Consider the following 16,715-nt stretch of genomic DNA (forward strand, 5'->3'; position numbering starts at 1 on the left):
TGAAGAAAAACTTCTTTCCTTTGGGGGTGACAGAGCACTGGAACAGGTTTTTCAGGAAGGTTGTGGAGCCTCCTTCTCTGGAAATATTCAAAACCTACTTGGATGCGTTCCTGTGCCCCCTGCTCTAGGTGTGCCTGCTCACACAGGAGGGTTGGATGAGGTGGTCTCCCAGATGTCTCTTCCAACTCCTACCATTCTGTAATTCTGTAATAATGGATTGAACAGGTCAAAGCATGGATTTATATTCCAGGTGTGACTCCATGGCAGATGATATTTCTGCCGCTATTTTGGGTGTGGATATCTGTGCTGATGAGGAACTTGGAAAGAGTAGTAAACACTGCAAAACATAATGCAGGAGCAGAGCCCTTAAAATGTCAATCTCGCATGATATAGCAACTGTATTTACTCTAACATCCAGTAGCAGCAAAAATGTTCCTTTTGGCATACTGTAACTGGTTTATTTGTTTGTTTGTCTTTCTATTTTTGTCCAGCACCTCAGGTAATACAATACCTCTTCATCATTTCTCGTGGCTGGAAGGGAAATTATGAATGTTCATACTCTGCTAGGGGATTTTCTCAGCTAGGACAAAGGCAAGCAGAAGAAAAGGTGGTGGGAAAATGTGACATTTACATCCTTACATCCTCTTGTAAGAGTCTGTGATTTTAAGACTGATACAGTAAGTCTCCTGTCAGGTGGAGTTAGCTGCCAGCCAGACTGGTTTCCCAGAAAAAAAGTGGCTGCTGTTTAATAAGTGCACTGTGGCTGTCATTGAAACTTTTGAGCAGATTCTTGTTCTTTGTTATGGAAAAAATGGAATTATTCTCTTTTTGTTACACAAAAATCATCATGATCTTGAATCTACCACAGGCTCATAGATGTTAGTGCAGAATAATCCAAAGGTTTGGCCTGTCTTGTCATCTTTTTTTTTTCAAGTCATGCTCAGATGTCGGATGTTGCTGAACCTGTTTGGCTGCTTTGTGAAATATGGATGGGCATGAACTGCCACCTGGAGCAGCTACCTGGAGCAGCCGCTACTATGTCTGACTAGTTAACAAAGACATATTTATTCTGCTTGGTATTAATTAGATGAAGAAGGTGGGAAAGAAAAGGTAAAAAAAAAGAGAGGTTATTGCATTCCTGAGCTGATAATACATACAGGACTGACAAGTGGAGAGGAAAATTGCAGAGCATAGCGGCTGACTCTGTTGGCAACTGAAAACTGAGCTAAGTCATCAAACGTGGCTAAAGAATAACCCAACCTAGTCCATTCTTCGCAGCCCGGTAACTTTATTTTTTCAAGGGACTTCTGCGTTGTCTGTTTGATCTAAAGAGAACTCAGTAGGATAAATTAGTGATAGCTGTGGCAAATAAATGTTACCTGAAATGGAAGATTGAATTAATTTGCAATTAATATTAAAATGCTGTGCAGCTTCATTATGTAAAGCACTACTAGGCGTTGCATCTGGGTTTTTTTGTGAAATTATTGCTCAGCAGGTCCAAAGCTTAAAATTAACCGTGGATCTCATTGCCATGGGATGCTATGAAGGCCCAGAGTACATATAAGGGCTATCAGAGGAATAACTGATGGGAGACGGGCACACGGATGGCTGTCCAGCTGCCTATTGCCAGCAGTAGAATGGGTGTTCCTGGGAGAGGTTCAGTCAATAACTGGGTTATTCCTCAGTTTTCTCTTAACTCACACATCTTCTATGTGAAGAGGAACATTTGGTCAACCTAGTGTGACTGTTTCCTTTGAAAAAATATGTGTGTGTTAAAAATGTGAGGTTCAATTAGACTAACATTAATAGCTGCATTATGTAGTATTCTCAGCTGTTCTTCTCTGTGGCACATTAGTGTCAGTCTTGTATGATCTTTAGCTTCTGAGACTGTGTGATGGCCTCTTCATCGACAGGAACTTGAAGTTTAACAGCCCTACCACTTAGAGGACTTCATCATTCCTTTCAGGCTAGAAAACTTCATGCTCGAGACCTGGAAGTTTTGTAACAATTCCTTCCTAAAGATATTGTGACTGCTTAAATAACCAGCTGATTTTTCTCTTGAGTCACTGCTGGAGCCTTTGTTCTTAGGTTTACCTGCTAGACTTTGTTGTTATTTAAGCTTTTTCTTTTTCTCTTGCTTGAGAATAAATGCACTGTTCCACATTGGTTTTGAGCTGGGAGGTATGCTTTTAGTTGTAATTTATGTTGTAATTTATGACTGGTTACAGTAGCAGGAGATTCTTTTGAAGAAAAACAGAAAGTAAACTGTACTGTATTTCTCTCCTTGTCTCTTGGTCAGCATTAGCTTTGGGGGAAAACTCCATACATAGACTACAGTGATAGTGAAACTGAGGATGGCAGGGGCTCTGGAGAGCCTACAGCTTTCGTGACAGGCTCTTCTTTCAGGCTGATGGGAGAGAATGCTTGCATGGTCCTTCATCTGTAGTTTGGCAGCGAGCTGTGTTTTTTCTGTCTAGGTGCAGGTGCACCACCCTGATGAAAGCACTGAGAAGAGAATAAAGATTAAGGAGTATGACACAACAGGAAAGTTGCCAGATAATCAGAGATTTAATAATAGAAAAAAAATGGTTGTTCTGTTCCCAGGATTGGTGATCATTTAATTTCTTGCAAATCACGAGTACTTAAAGAGGGAGAGTGATTGATGGGATTAATTAGAGCTATATGTTTAACAAGTGCTCCTAGCTATAATGGCCTTATTAATTAAAATGAACTTTGTAAGAAAGCTCCTTGCAATCCATATCAGTTTATGAATTCTCTCTTTTTCTGTTTTTGAATGGAGGAAAAAACAGATGAACAGGTCAGTAGTGCATACAAAAAATATGTAATGCATTACAGTGATTTATATTTCTTTGGAGAATCAGAAAAACATGAATCAACACATAACTCAAGCATAATCAGCAAGGCCAGCCTCTGTGGAGAGGTTATCTTTAGCAGTCTCTGGAGGTCTGTGTTTAAATTCATCTTACGTGAGGTCTTTGAACTAGCTGTAGACTAAGTATATCATTTTTATGTTTTAAGCAGTTTGCTTTCCATTGAGAACATTGAATATCCATAATCCTTTTCTTTTACACGCTTGAATTTGTAAGCAGTTTCATCTCTTGACTTGGTAAACTCTTACCAAAATAACATAAGGGTGTGTATGTTCCCATACACACCAAGGGTCTCAATCCTGCAGTCTTTTGCAAGTGTAGAATGCACTTAAGTCATTCGACAGGCCCTATGCTATTAAGTAAGAATCTGTGTTCCCTGATGCTTTGTGTTGTTTTGCATGAGCTGATGTTCTTTATTAAAAGAACTTTCTTTTACTAATACATTTATTGGAACTGCTTCAGACTGTGGCTGGTTGTCTGCAAGAAAAAGGCATGAAAAATTCAGGCTAATTGTAATGTGGACAAACAGAGCAGCAGGGCAGCACCTGCTAATAATACTGGTCTTTGGACTGGTCGATCCCAAATGCATCTGGATGAGTGTGAGCCAGCATGGCTGGAGGAACAGTCCAAAGAAGCTGCACAATGCTGTTTAATGAAAGATCAAGGACAGGATATGAGCTGAGGAATCTAAAATCCTTCCAGCTAGGACTTGTGGGCTGCATGTAACTTGACTTGACTATAGATTATCCATGGGCATTTAATATAATGAAAAAAGAGTTCTAATAATTGTAATCCATCTGCACATCTGTCCTGTTTTCTGCATGCCCATTTTGCCAGTTACAAGCTGTCATTCCACACACGTGCTAACACACATTGCCAGCAGAAACCTTTAAAAACCTTATGAAGAGTGTCAGGGCTTTGGTCTATTGTTTCAAGGAAATGAAACGAATAGGAAATTAAATAATCACAACAGTTGTTTATTGTTTCAATAAGAACAAAGTGCAGATTCATCCATGGAAGAAAGACCAAAGACAGTGTGTGGATTTGCAACCTTATGCTCGAATGTCTGAGGTATGTTTTGTTTCACTTTGTTGTGTTACCACTGTATGAAAGAGGGCATTGCAACATGAAAAACAGAAAACACAAGGAAGCAATTCTTTCCTGCTGTTTCCACTTTGCATGAATTTTTAACACCTTTGCTGGAGACCAAAAGTCTGGTGTGACTTCAGACAGGCTTATTCCTGGGCACTTTGCTGAAGAATTTGTAGTTGTTTTCTATTGCAGTTTGCTGCTTGCATGCCATTTTAGATGATGATGATGATGCTGATGATGATGCTGATGATGATAATGATGATGATGATGATGATAATAATAATAAAAAAAAAATGGAGCAACTCCTATCATCCTGTGTTCCACCTGCTGAATTTCAGAAAGTGGGGTCTCCATAGTGTTTGTAGGAAGGAAAGCCTTTCTCTCAGATACTAGGCTCTTTCAGACTGCCCCTACTTTTGGCAAACTCCTGCTGGATGTTGGGTTTTTAAGTTTTGAGTAATATTTGGAGAAAATAGACAAAACAAGTAAACTGCTTGTTTACTGTGAAGTCCGTCTTACAGAGTTCTGCCTTTCCAGAGAACAGCAATTTCTGAAATGTTCATTTTGCACGCGACAGGTTTGCCTAGTCCGGGTCAGCCTCCTGTTGGGGGGCCTGGGCACTGGTCATCACTCAGCGCTGGGTTAATTGACCCCAGGGTTGAGCTGGTCCTCACCCAGGCTGTGAGGCAGCGCCATCCTGCCGCAGCCCTTGGGCAGGTTGCTGGGATGCTCTGCGAGAAGATCCCTTTCTTTCTGCCTTCTCACCCTGCCAAGGCAGGCCCTTGGGAGGGAGAGGAGGTATTTTGCTGTGGGCGCAGCACGGAGGGCTGGCTTTGGGAGCACGGATCCTGGCGGAGGCAGTTAGGTGGAGCGGGTTTTCCTGTAATTGTAGGGGAGATTTTCCTGTTGTGTTTCGGCCACGACTGTCTTGCAGTTGCAGACGCAGTCAGTGCTGCCACCGGGCTACTGGGACGGTGGTGGCTGCTACCGCCTGTCCCGACTGGGCTGCCGGTGCTTTCCGAGAGGGTCAGCGTGGTCTCTGTCTCCACAGCAATGTTTCAGCCAGAAGATATAGGGCGGGATCCAGCGGTGGGTATGCGGCTGGGTGGCTTCTCGGGAGCTGGAGCCAATGTGTATGTGTAGGCTTGCCATTGCAAGTAATTTAGGAAGTATTTTATAATGCGTTTAGCAGTTGTAAGGGAGGAGTTGAGGTTTGTTCTGTTGCTGCAAGGAATTATCTTTTCAGTACTGAAAACTCAGGAAAAAAGGGAACTTTTTTAGCACAGTATTTATTGTCTTACATTTTCAAACAAGGGCTTATAGTTGTCTTGATAGTTGTCATAAAACTAGTAAGAGAGATACAGGGGTCATTAGCATCTTCATATTGTCAACATCTGGAACATTATAGCTCCGTTTTAAAAAAACAGATGAAGGCTGAGATAGATGTTTACATGAGAAAAATGAAAAAAATATGCTCATTCCCTAAAGCTTGCTCCATTCCTTGTGCAAAGTCTTTCAGATCCCATTTATTTATGTGTAACTGATGAAGTTACATAACCTAAAGCAATGACGTGTTTAAGTACGATGGCCAAGAGACAATGTTTTTTCAAAATATGTACTTTTTGTAACTGGCATGCTCAGAGTGATGGTCTGGTCGCTAGTTACTTTACATGCAAGTTCTGTATCCACAAAACATGCCATACATTTAGGAGGGTGAGAAGCATGTATAGTCCACAGGTACAGAATTTTTAATGTGATTTTCCCAGTACAATATTTCAAGCTGAGCAACTGTCTGAGAACAAGAGAAGCTGACATTCAGTCAAGTTTTAAAGTAGATATTAACAAGCTCCCGGAGGCTGGAGATTGTGCAGATGCATGCTAGTAATTCTTTCACAAGTGCTACTCTCTTTATTACAGTAAGAGTGACCTGCTTGCTAGCTGACAGGAAATGTATAACTTATTCAAGTTTTTTGAGATAAACTGTGAGACTGTATATGTTGTTGATGAGGAATGTCTTAAAGGAATGTAACTGAGCTATTGTTTTCTCTTTCCATGCTATCTTAAAAGCTACTAAGCTTTTGTGAGTGACGTTGAGAACGTTTTACTTGAGAGGCCTGTATGGGGTGTTGATACAGCTATTCAGAAGCAACTGCTCATTTTAGGTATTTTTTCGGACTCCCTTTTGGGATGTTCTGAAGACTATCTGCACGACCATTAATTTGAGGATGTCAAGTAAACTAGTAAGTAGTCCAGCCAAACTAGTAAGTAGCCCAACCACCTTTAGCCAAGGGATCCTTTTCGTGTGCATGTGTGTGCGTGCATACGTGTCTCTGTGTTTGGCAGAAGACAGCCATAGCCAGGTAGTGAAAAAGCATTTTCCATTAATTTCAAGGGCTAGTCAGCAAGGCCTTTCCCAGAATCAGGATCAGCACAGGAGAAGAGCTGTACAAACCAAACATCACACACATCTTCGGTCTGGAAGGAACTGGGACTCTAAGCAACGAAGACACTGTGTAGTGACAGCTCAAAACAACAACCCTTTCACTCAACAGAGTGAGCTTAAATTTAATACTGGAGTTTGTGGCTGTAGTACAGTTCTCTGGTTGATGTCAAGTGAAGCACAGGTAAACTGGATCATTTTTTCTTACCACTTCACTAGCTGGATTAGAAACTGGTGTTACCTAGTTTCCTAATTTACTCCAGCTCCCAGAGTGTCTCTCTGGTCATCAGTAAAGTTTAAAAAAACTAGTACTATTATTTACCACTTCAGTTTCTAAGCTACAAGTTGCATTGCTGATACAATGTAGCCCTTTGCTGCTCTTAATTTCTTAGCTTGAAGCAATGAAGTTTTGCCACAGTGTACTTACGAAAAACCTGTGAAGCAAGATTATGTGGTTGTGGTTAATTATTGGTTTTGCCTCAGGTCTTTAAAAGGTCTTTAAAGGATAACATTCTTAAAGGATGTAAATGCATAGAAGAAAATATTTGAGATCACCAGGGTTTATTGTGGTATGTTTCTGTTAAGTAACACTTTCTGAAGAAATAAAATACATGTGGGCGTGCCTCTGGCAAGCAATAAAGCATTACTGGTTCTTTGCAAAAAGCACCAGCTGACATGACTTAGAAAGTCCTCAAGAGAGATTGAGTGGAAACTTGCCACCTTCTTAGCATTTAGTTTTATTGGCAAGGAATGAAGACTAAGACTTTGCATCTCATTGTGAGTGAGGGGTGGTACCTCACTGAACAGACTGGGTTGGGATGCCAAATCCCTGAGTGTCTTAGGGGCAGAACAGCCAGCTCGTGTTAACGACTACATACAGCTGTGTACTTCTTTCTCTTCTCAGTTGATTTTGTCGTTTTCGTTTTGTGTCCTGTTGTGTCAGGGTCAGAATTTTTACTCATGCATTATTTTACTCATGCACTAACCATTTTGGGTTATTTGGCTTAATACTGCCATTTGATAATGCCAAGCAACCTGAGGAGGGGAGTCATAAACTTGTTACTACACTCCTTGGTTCTGTGAGTGGAAGAAATTTATCCCTTTGAAGTCTGTTAGAGGGCTGCAGTGGGATGGCAGTAAGGACAGGGATGAACAGTTGGAAGGACAAGAGTCTTGCACCTCATTTATGATCTGCAGTATAGGAAGGCAAGCTACTATTTTGTCAAAAAACTATGAATAAAATACAGAAGCTGAAGTCAGGCTTGTCATGCCAAGCAGGCTGGTCTTAAGACTTAGTGAAGACTCCGTTGCGTCTGGTTCTCAGTACCTGTCCATACACCCTTCACATGCAGCAGGGACAAGAACCATCTGAATCCAGAAAAATTCCTGCCCAGTAGTGTCAGCTGCAAATGGGTTATTTTGGGATCATTCTCCTGCAACTCAGTTCACTTTTCTGAGTATCCTCTTGGATCTTTAAATACAGAGAATGATAGAAATTAGTCACATTGGAAGAGAATTATTGGAAGCAAATTTGACTAAACAAGTGATTGTTGAGCTCATGAGAATAATGAAGAATAGACGTAGACTCTCCATTCTCTCTTTTTTTAAAGCTCAATAACACGGCAAATAGTTACTTGGTTGATGTAGTCTTAATTTCCTATGTTGTTAAGTTCCTTTCATACCTTGAATGACATAAGCATATCTAGAAAGCACCAATCACTTAATCCTAAAGATAATCTAAAATAGTTTATATGAGATGCCTTTAGATATGCCAGTTTCTTTCTATTGACTACAGAGACCAGTTCAGATGAATGTCACCCTCTGGGTTTAGTAACCACTGTGCAGCAAGAGAGAGGAACTGGTTTCTCATATTTGTTGGGCTCGTGATTTCCTACGAGGTATTTGCAGGTTTCTGTTCTGGTCTACAGGGCCATGGAATGCTCCTAAAATCATTCTGCTAATGGAGAACAGGAACCTAGTACCCCAGGGTGGGCTGGCAGAAGGATGGCCACATCACCTGGCCCTGGTGACACCGGTAGGACGGGAAATGTCCCCACTCCTCTTGGAGCAGGCCTCGGGGTCTGGTGAGGGTTCTGCTCCCCAGATGGAGGAGCAGCCCTGCCAGTTCCCATTTTGTTATTCCTGGGCCCAGGAAGCCCAAGCTCGGTGTTTCTTGTGCCAGTGACAGAGGTTTCTGTCAGAGGTCTAAAATAGATTACCTTCAGAGCACAGATAAAATTTGTTCCTTACCCTACACCCTCCCACTATTCACAGTTAATTTCCTCTTCTAATTACCTGATTACAGTCGTGATTTTTAAATACACTCTTTATTTTATGGAGTTCAGTATACTGAGAGTACAGCAGGCATAAATTAGAAGGAGCTCCTCGATGGTCGACAATGGAGTGGGTTTTTTTTTGCAGTCACCAAAATCTCTTTGTAGTCCTTGCAAATGCACAGAGTATAACTCTGAGAAAGTGTGTTTCTTTTTTTAAAAAAAATTAAAAACCTTTTATAGGCTTTTTTAACAATCACATGTGAGGAGCAGAGAGCAGGACAGCAAGAAGCTAACATTGTGTGCCTTGCAATGCAATAGGGGTAACTTTATAAACACAAGGAGCTTTAGTCAGTCAAAGTGTGTCTTGCAGGTAGTTTAATTCAGAGTCCTGTGAGGCAGGTGAGGCCACACCTTCATACCTGATGAAGCTCCTGGGACATTTCTTGCTGCTATATTAAAGGATCTCTTTGATAAGAAAGCAGACTTGAGGTTCTTCCTTGAGAACTTGTAATGTCATTATGTAGGTAGAGGCAATGATTATTATTTTAAGTAGTATTTATGATCCCTTTTACTTAGCCACAGGGAAAGAGTTCATGGAACAACTTTCTGGAAAGAGAATGCAATAATTTCTTTAAGCCACCCTAAGATCTTCCCCGGAAACTTGCAGTAGCTTAAGGGCCCTGGTGTTCCCAAGCTGCACTAAATTACATATCAATGTGCGTGAACACATATGACTAGAAGGAATATGCCGAACTGTTTCTGGCTATTTCTGTTGCTGTATCACCTATGCTAAAGATCTGGGAGTACCATGTCACCTAAGGCATTACACAAGTGAAATTCCCAGCTGGGGAAATGCGAGAGATTTTTAGCTTTGCTGTGCAAAAAACACCTTATGAAAACTGGTGGGTTTTGGTATTTACTGTTTGGGTAAAATTATTTGACCTTCCTTCTGTTGCAAGAGTAGCATCCATCATCTAGGAAGCTCTTAGCTTGAAATGAGAGAGAAAAATTTTCTGTGGTATATAGCAATTTGTCACCTTTGGCAAGTTTTTGGGGCTCTCCAGTCATTGTTTCCCATGCTGCCAGTATCCAGACTAAGATGTGAACCTGCTTCCTCGATCTTTGTTGTTGGTGTATAGTTTTGATATACCCCAGAATAAATACCAATTTCTCAAATGAAGAGTGTGAATTTAGTTGAAGAGGTTTTTGGAACAGACCTTCAGCCACAAATTTATTAGGACGTCACTGCTGATACCAGTAGACCTATGCTGATTCACATGTGCTAAAGATTAAACAATCCTTTCCTTTTGTTCCCCTAAAGCATTTATAGAAAAAATTAAATCTTATATCTAAAGAATGTAGAGGTACAAGAGTTGCATGAATATAAAAAGTAAAGGTCAAAAAGCATTCCAAATGTATACTAGTATAGATTTATGCACACATGTAATGCTGTATCTAATACTATAGATAATATTAAATCAGCTGTTTATTGATTGCTTTGGGATTTACAGGACGTGATTTTTTTTTTCTTGCCTGTTAGCTTTTAAGGCTCAGTTATTGTTTTAGCTCTCATGAGAAGGAATATGTGATGTTGTGCCAAAGACCTTAATTCTGTGAGATATTCTTGTCTTGCTGAATAACATACAGGATTCCACTTTTAAAAAATATATTCTCCTTCTAGCATAGGTTTTGACCAGAGAGGGATGTTGTCTAGGCTTTATATCACTACAAAAAGCATAACAGACGAGCTTTTGCGGTATTAATATCCTTTAAATGTTGCAGACAACTATTTCAATATCATGGAAACACTGCATATAAATTAGTTCTAGACAAGGTAGTTAATCATTCTTCTGTCAGTGAAAATGTATGAATAGGATGAACTAGTTAAGTATTTGCTTTTTTGCTGAGTATTTGTTTTTGCATATGAGGAGCTGTTGAACAGCGCTGTCATTTGATATTTATTAGTTTCCACTGCTTTGATGAAAAACAGTGGGAAAACAAGTATTTGCTTGCTTCAGGGTGCGTGCAGATTGCTTTCTTTAGCATTATAGAAGTTTTCATTAAACATTTTTAAAGAAAAAAAATCTCCCTCGACCTGCTGGCCACGCTCCTTTCAATGCACCTCAGGATACCATTGGCCTTCTTAGCCACAAGCGCACATTGCTGGATCATGATCAACCTGCTGTCCACAAACACCCCCAGGTCCTTCTCAGCAGAGCTGCTTTCCAGCAGGTCAACCCACAACGTGTAACGGTGCATGGGGTTGTTCCTCCCCAGGGGCAGGACCTTGCACTTGCTCTTATTGGATTTCATGAGGTTCCCCTCGGCCCAGCTCTCCAGCCTGTCCAGGTCTCACTGGATGGCAGCACAGCCTTCTGGTGTAGCAGCCACTCCTCCCAGCTTGGTATCATCAGCAAACTTGCTGAGGTTACACTCTGTCCCTTCATCCAGGCCACTGATTAATATATTGGACAAGACTGGACCCAGCACAGACCCCTGGGGAACACCACTAGTTACAGCCTGCAAAAGCAGACCCTGCCCCCTTCGTCACGACCCTCTGAGCCCTGCTGTTCAGCCAGTTCTCAATCCACCTCACTGTCCACCGTCCACTCATCTAACCCACACTTCCTTAGTTTGTCTGTGAGGATGTTATGGGAGACAGTGCTGAATGCCTCACTGAAGTCAAGGTTAACAACACCCACTGCTCTCCCTTCATGTACCCAGCCAGTCACACCATCATAGAAGACTATCAGGTTGGACAAGTATCATCCCCCCTTGGTGAATCCACGGTGACTACTTCTGATAACCTTCTTTTCCACTACATGCCTGGAGATGACCTCCAGAATGAACCGTTCCATCACCTGTCTGGTGATGGAGGTGAGGCTGACTGGCCTATAGGTACCTGGCTTCTCCTTCTTGCCCTATTTCAATACTGGAGTGAGAGTGGCTACCCTCCAGTCCTCGGGCACCTCTCCTGTCCTCCACGACCTTTCAAAGATGATGGAGAGTGGCTTGGCCACAGTATCCACCACCTCCCTCAGCACTCGTGGGTGCACCCTATTGGGGCCCATGGATTTGTGAGGATCCACTTTGCCTAAATGATCTCTAATTCATTTACATTCACTTCAGAAGGAAAAGGTTTCCCCAACAAAATTTTGTGTACATCTTAGAACAGGATAGGATGGCAAAAATGATACCATTTTCTTTTTTCTTTTCCTTTTTTTTTTAGAGCTAACAGAAGAAATTACAAGTGGTTTTTTATTGCCTATAGCAGATTTTATGACAAGAATGTAAATTTAAAATTTTCCCTTTATAATGCACTTAACAGAAAAATACTGCCACTTTGAAAGCTACAGCTGTGTGTTATGATAGTAGCCTGCTTGAGCACTAGCTGTAGGTTATTCAGGAATAGCATGTGTGTGTTGACTGTAATTCTTCTTGTGTTGTAAACCTAGGATACCTAATGTATGCGCACATACGTGAATGCATACGTGCATAACACATTTTATTACCTTTCAAACTTATGTTCATAGTTTGTACAAATTTTCATTTCATGCTCCTATAATACCAGCTTAATAAATTTTATTTCGTAACTGAAAAAGTTGGCAAGTGTTTTCTACAGAAATTCATAATCCTCAAGTGTTTGATCTTTAATTTAGCCTGTGGTCTTTTGTCCGTTTATGAACATTCCTATACATGGAGGGCCAGTGCTGAGATAGCCTTACTGTAGTAGGCATTCAGTAGTAGCTTTAACCCAACAAATTGTTAGAAAATATTATTAGGAAAAATGCTATTCAAACCTGCTTGGGTACCTTTTGGCCATAATTCACCAAAACACAACAAACTGCAATTTTGCCAGAGAGATAACACAACAAGGAATTTTGGAACATGGCACAAGTTCAGCTCTCTTGCCCAGTGATATTTATTACTAAGATGCTTAAAATTTGCAGAATGGCCCACAGCTCTGTTTCCTCCTTCAATGTCATTGGGTTCACTACAATTTAAAAGTTCACTGAAACAGCTTTAATTCGTACTATGAGCTCCACCTTTACTAGAGTAGAAAGCAAAGCTTTGTAGGACATTGTCTTCCACCACTTTTTCACTCCTGGTAGACTCTCATCTCACCTCTCCTGAAGGTTGTAGGAGCAGCTGGAATAAAAAGGGAGCAGGAGGCAATGCATAGCACACTAAAATATTGCCTGCTAACTTTATTCTTATAGCAAGTAATTTATTGTGCATGGGAGAGAATTTTATAGTGTTTTACTGAGAGAAAGTGGCCTCAGTATACGGGAATTTTTGATACATTCATTTTTAAATGTAGTTTTATATTTTAGGCATTTTACCTCAGATGTTATGTTAACACTTCAGGAATTCCATGCTCTGACTTGTATGTACTGAGTTGAGGTGAAGTATGTTCTTTGTCAACATCACGCTATGATTACTTTGTTAGTACAACAAACATAAATAATTACCCATATTATTGATCATCAAGTTAACCCCAATGAAAAACAGATAAATGTAAAGACCATATCAAGTCACCAGTCACCCCTCTGGTGAGTATTACTAGTTCGGCTGAAATGTCCTATCCAGATCCAACTTTAAAGAATGCAGTCAGCCTTCTTGAAGTATTTTATTACTGTAGCGTCACCAGGTCCTATGGTATTACTGCTGGATGTTTGTCTTTTTCCCAAGGAAGTTAGCAGGGTAATTGTTTTGGACATCAGCTGCAACTTTCTGATTGTCGTTTGGGTGCAGAAGGTGTGCTAGCCTGTGTACGGGGGCCGTATAGGGGTATTTGCTGTGAGAACAGCTCCATGTAGCAATGTGTGGTTTGCAATATCTTTCTAATGGCATGGGAATTCCTCAGAATATAGAAACATGTTGCTTCCTGTGAAGATGTGTTCACAATTCTGGTTCATGGAAGCCTCCCCTCACCAACACTTTCCGGTATTTTTATCCTGCTGCTTCTATATACTGTTTTCTCTACTTAAAAGTGTAGGGATAATCCACAAAACTCACACTCCCAGCAATGAAAGAAACAAGAGTCAGCCTGCAGTCATCCATGGGCTGATTTCAGGGCCACCGAATCACCAAATCTTCCTATAAATAACAATGTTTCAAAGAGTGGTGAATTGCCTATTTTATGTCCTCCTCAGGAAACGTCTTTTTGGGCTTTGATAACTAGGGTCTCGTTGAGATCAGTCGTACAGTTTTCTGGACTTTGGTAGTATCTCCGATCCATAGTTTTTCAAGTATAAAACAAATGGAAGATATGATACAGCATTTTTGAAGCATACCATTGCATCCAGTTATGAAACAGCTTGTCAGATTTTATTTTATTTTATTTTATTTTATTTTATTTTATTTTATTTTATTTTATTTTATTTTATTTTATTTTATTTTATTTTATTTTATTTTATTTTATTTTATTTTATTTTATTTTATTTTATTTTATTTTATTTTTTACCTGTTAGGCTCTACGCGTACTTAACATACTGAAATTTATCTAGTTCAGCTTTAGTTTTAATTTCTCTCATGAAAAGCTTATGAAAAGTTTTGGCTGTGCTTCTGTGCAACTGAAGGCATTAATGCCACCTGCAAAATATGTTGTGCTTAAATCAAGAGGTACAGACACGCTAATTCCACTAGGGTTAGTAGAAGTCTTGTGAGACCAGGATTTCATTTACGGCACTGCTTACCACATAACGCATAACTAATCATTATGTGCTGGGGAGATGTCACAAATCCAAAGTTACTTAGCTATATTTTTGATTTTTAAATAGCAATTGTCTTTTGATAATCACTTTTGCTTTGATATCTGTTCTTAAAACTACCTCTTGTGGGTAGGAAAATAATACTTCTCGTTTCCGTGACATTTTGTTAATAGTATAATTTTCTGCCAGTAATTCCATATTTTTGCAAATATGAAATTATGTACTAGAAATTCCTTCTTTCCTTTCTGTGTCTGGAGGCTGTCTATGTGGCTTTCGATTTATGGGCCATGTTGAATATGGAATATAGAATAAAACCATGTGCATATATAAACCATGCATATTGAGTTTCTGCCTACTCTTCCAGTTTACTATAACTATGGATTTTCTACCACTCTCAAGAAAAAAAAAATACAGAATATGAAACCTTAAGGCAAGGGCCAGTGAGTTTGAAAGATTTTGTAGCTGGATCAGCAGCACACTCTGTACTTCAGGTACCAACCTAAAAGCGAAAGCAGAATTGCAGTTGATTAGAGAGCAATCATTGGATTGTCCAGAAGATGCAGCCCCTCTTCAGTGCCTCTTAAAGGATTCATCACTCAGTCCCAGATGCACTGTGTTCTGACTTATTGGCAACTGCAAAAGAAGACAGGGAAATGTCATTTTTTTCATTTCTACCAGTGTGCTCAGCTTTGATTACCTTGGAAGATAGGCTCCTATTCCAAGACGTTTACAGTCTAAGATCAGGTTTTGGCACCCTTCCTCATACTGAATAGCGTTAGTCAGGGCTGAGCTGCTGCTCATTTAGGTCAGATAGATCAGAATTAGTCATCAGTTGAGACGGTGGTATTTATGTAGAGACATGATGGTGATTCAAGCATCTTTCTGTGAGGCAGTAATGCAAATGTTTTTCTGCTGCTTTTATCTGTTTATCTGTACCTCTCTTTTATACAAGTGCCATAAAAAAAGCCTTTGGTTTTAAAAAGTGCTTTAAGAAAGAAACTGAATGAATGAAACTGTTTGGCACAGAGGGAGCAGGAGGGATTTTGTACAGAAAGGACAGCGTGGAAGAAAGCCCAGTATTCCAGCCACGGTCCTAAGACACAAACTTGAAAGGCTGGCAGGTTTTCACCAGACTGCCAATAGATGAGCAATGACTAGTTTGCCTTTTTAAAATATTGTCCCCTGCCAACCCCAAATCCCCTTCTCCCGTTTCCAGTGCAGCATTCAGCCTGCAGGATAAGTGGATGATGAGGTACACAGTTGTGGTGTGGAAGGGATTCAAACAATGTGAATGAGATTTTGAACTTCTGGGACTTCTGTGATACAGAAAGTGAAGAGGAGGAAAGAGGAACTGGTCTTCATTTGCAGAAGAGGCTTTCATCTCTTCTGTGCTGTGTAGCTATGGCAGAGGAGGGAGGAGGGGAGTTGTCTTCCTTATATCAAATTGCCAGGCCTTTAATTTTGACCAGATGCACCATGCAATTATGGCAGCTGATGGATAGTTATAAATGAATTATTCTTTGGCAAACTGAACTTTGTTTCAAGTATGATCAGCATCACAGAAGGTACAGGAAAGCAAATTTTGTGATGGGGTCAGTGCATTTTTTAAATGCAAAAATTTCTTGGCAGAATAAAAGGACACATTAGTGCAAAGAGGCAAAGTATCCTAATTTCTAAGCATACCTCTGGAATAGACGCCTTGCTGCTCTTCCCACAGAGCAAGGAGGACTAAATACCCATGGGCAGTCTGAACCTTGCCTCTGTTTGTTGAACTTTCCTTTTTGCTGTGGTTCATATTGGGGTTATAGGTAGCATTCCTGCCACTGCCACCGCGCTCCCCACGCTAATTGTCATGAAGTACAGAAGGTTCAAACACGCTTGGTTCCCAAGCCTGCTAATGAGCCCTGAGCTCTCCTCACCCTTAATGAACCAAGGTTTGTTTGTGGGGATTCTTGTCCGTCCCTCCTTTTCCCTGGTCAGGGGATGAGGCAAGAGTTCACACAACCAAACAATGACTTTACAGTGTAAAGACGATGCAGCTGTGCCATCTGAAGCTGTCCTCAGTTATGAGCAACAAAGCTTAAATAGATTGTACTGTGAAGAGGTACAGCTCTGTGAGTGTGAAGCATAGCTTTTGCTTCTGCTTCACTGACCTGTCTGCTTGCGGCAGTGACGGGCCCTTGACGGGAGCTTAGGCAGGGAGAGCTGCGTGGGGCGACTCTTTCAAAACCACGCTCTGTAACGCTGAGCACAGGAAAGGAAGCAAAATGAAGTTTCAGTTGATTTCTGACGGGGCTGTACT

The 16,715-nt window shown here is 40.6% G+C and overlaps 1 protein-coding gene across 4 annotated transcripts in view; it reads left to right on the forward strand.

Moving 5' to 3' along the window:
• Positions 1-16,715, forward strand: part of MID1 (midline 1) — a 255,745-nt gene that overhangs the window by 126,156 nt on the left and 112,874 nt on the right. The window contains exon 1 of one of the 4 annotated variants that reach the window (XM_064475577.1): positions 4,951-5,072. The exons of the other annotated variants lie outside the window; for them this stretch is intronic. The gene's annotated coding sequence lies outside the window, so the exon portion shown is untranslated. Of the gene's footprint in view, positions 1-4,950; positions 5,073-16,715 lie in introns of those variants that run through there. 4 annotated transcript variants of the gene reach the window in all.

Source organism: Phalacrocorax carbo, chromosome 1 (genome assembly GCF_963921805.1).
Source record: "Phalacrocorax carbo chromosome 1, bPhaCar2.1, whole genome shotgun sequence".
In the NCBI taxonomy this organism is placed as follows: Eukaryota; Metazoa; Chordata; class Aves; order Suliformes; family Phalacrocoracidae; genus Phalacrocorax; species Phalacrocorax carbo.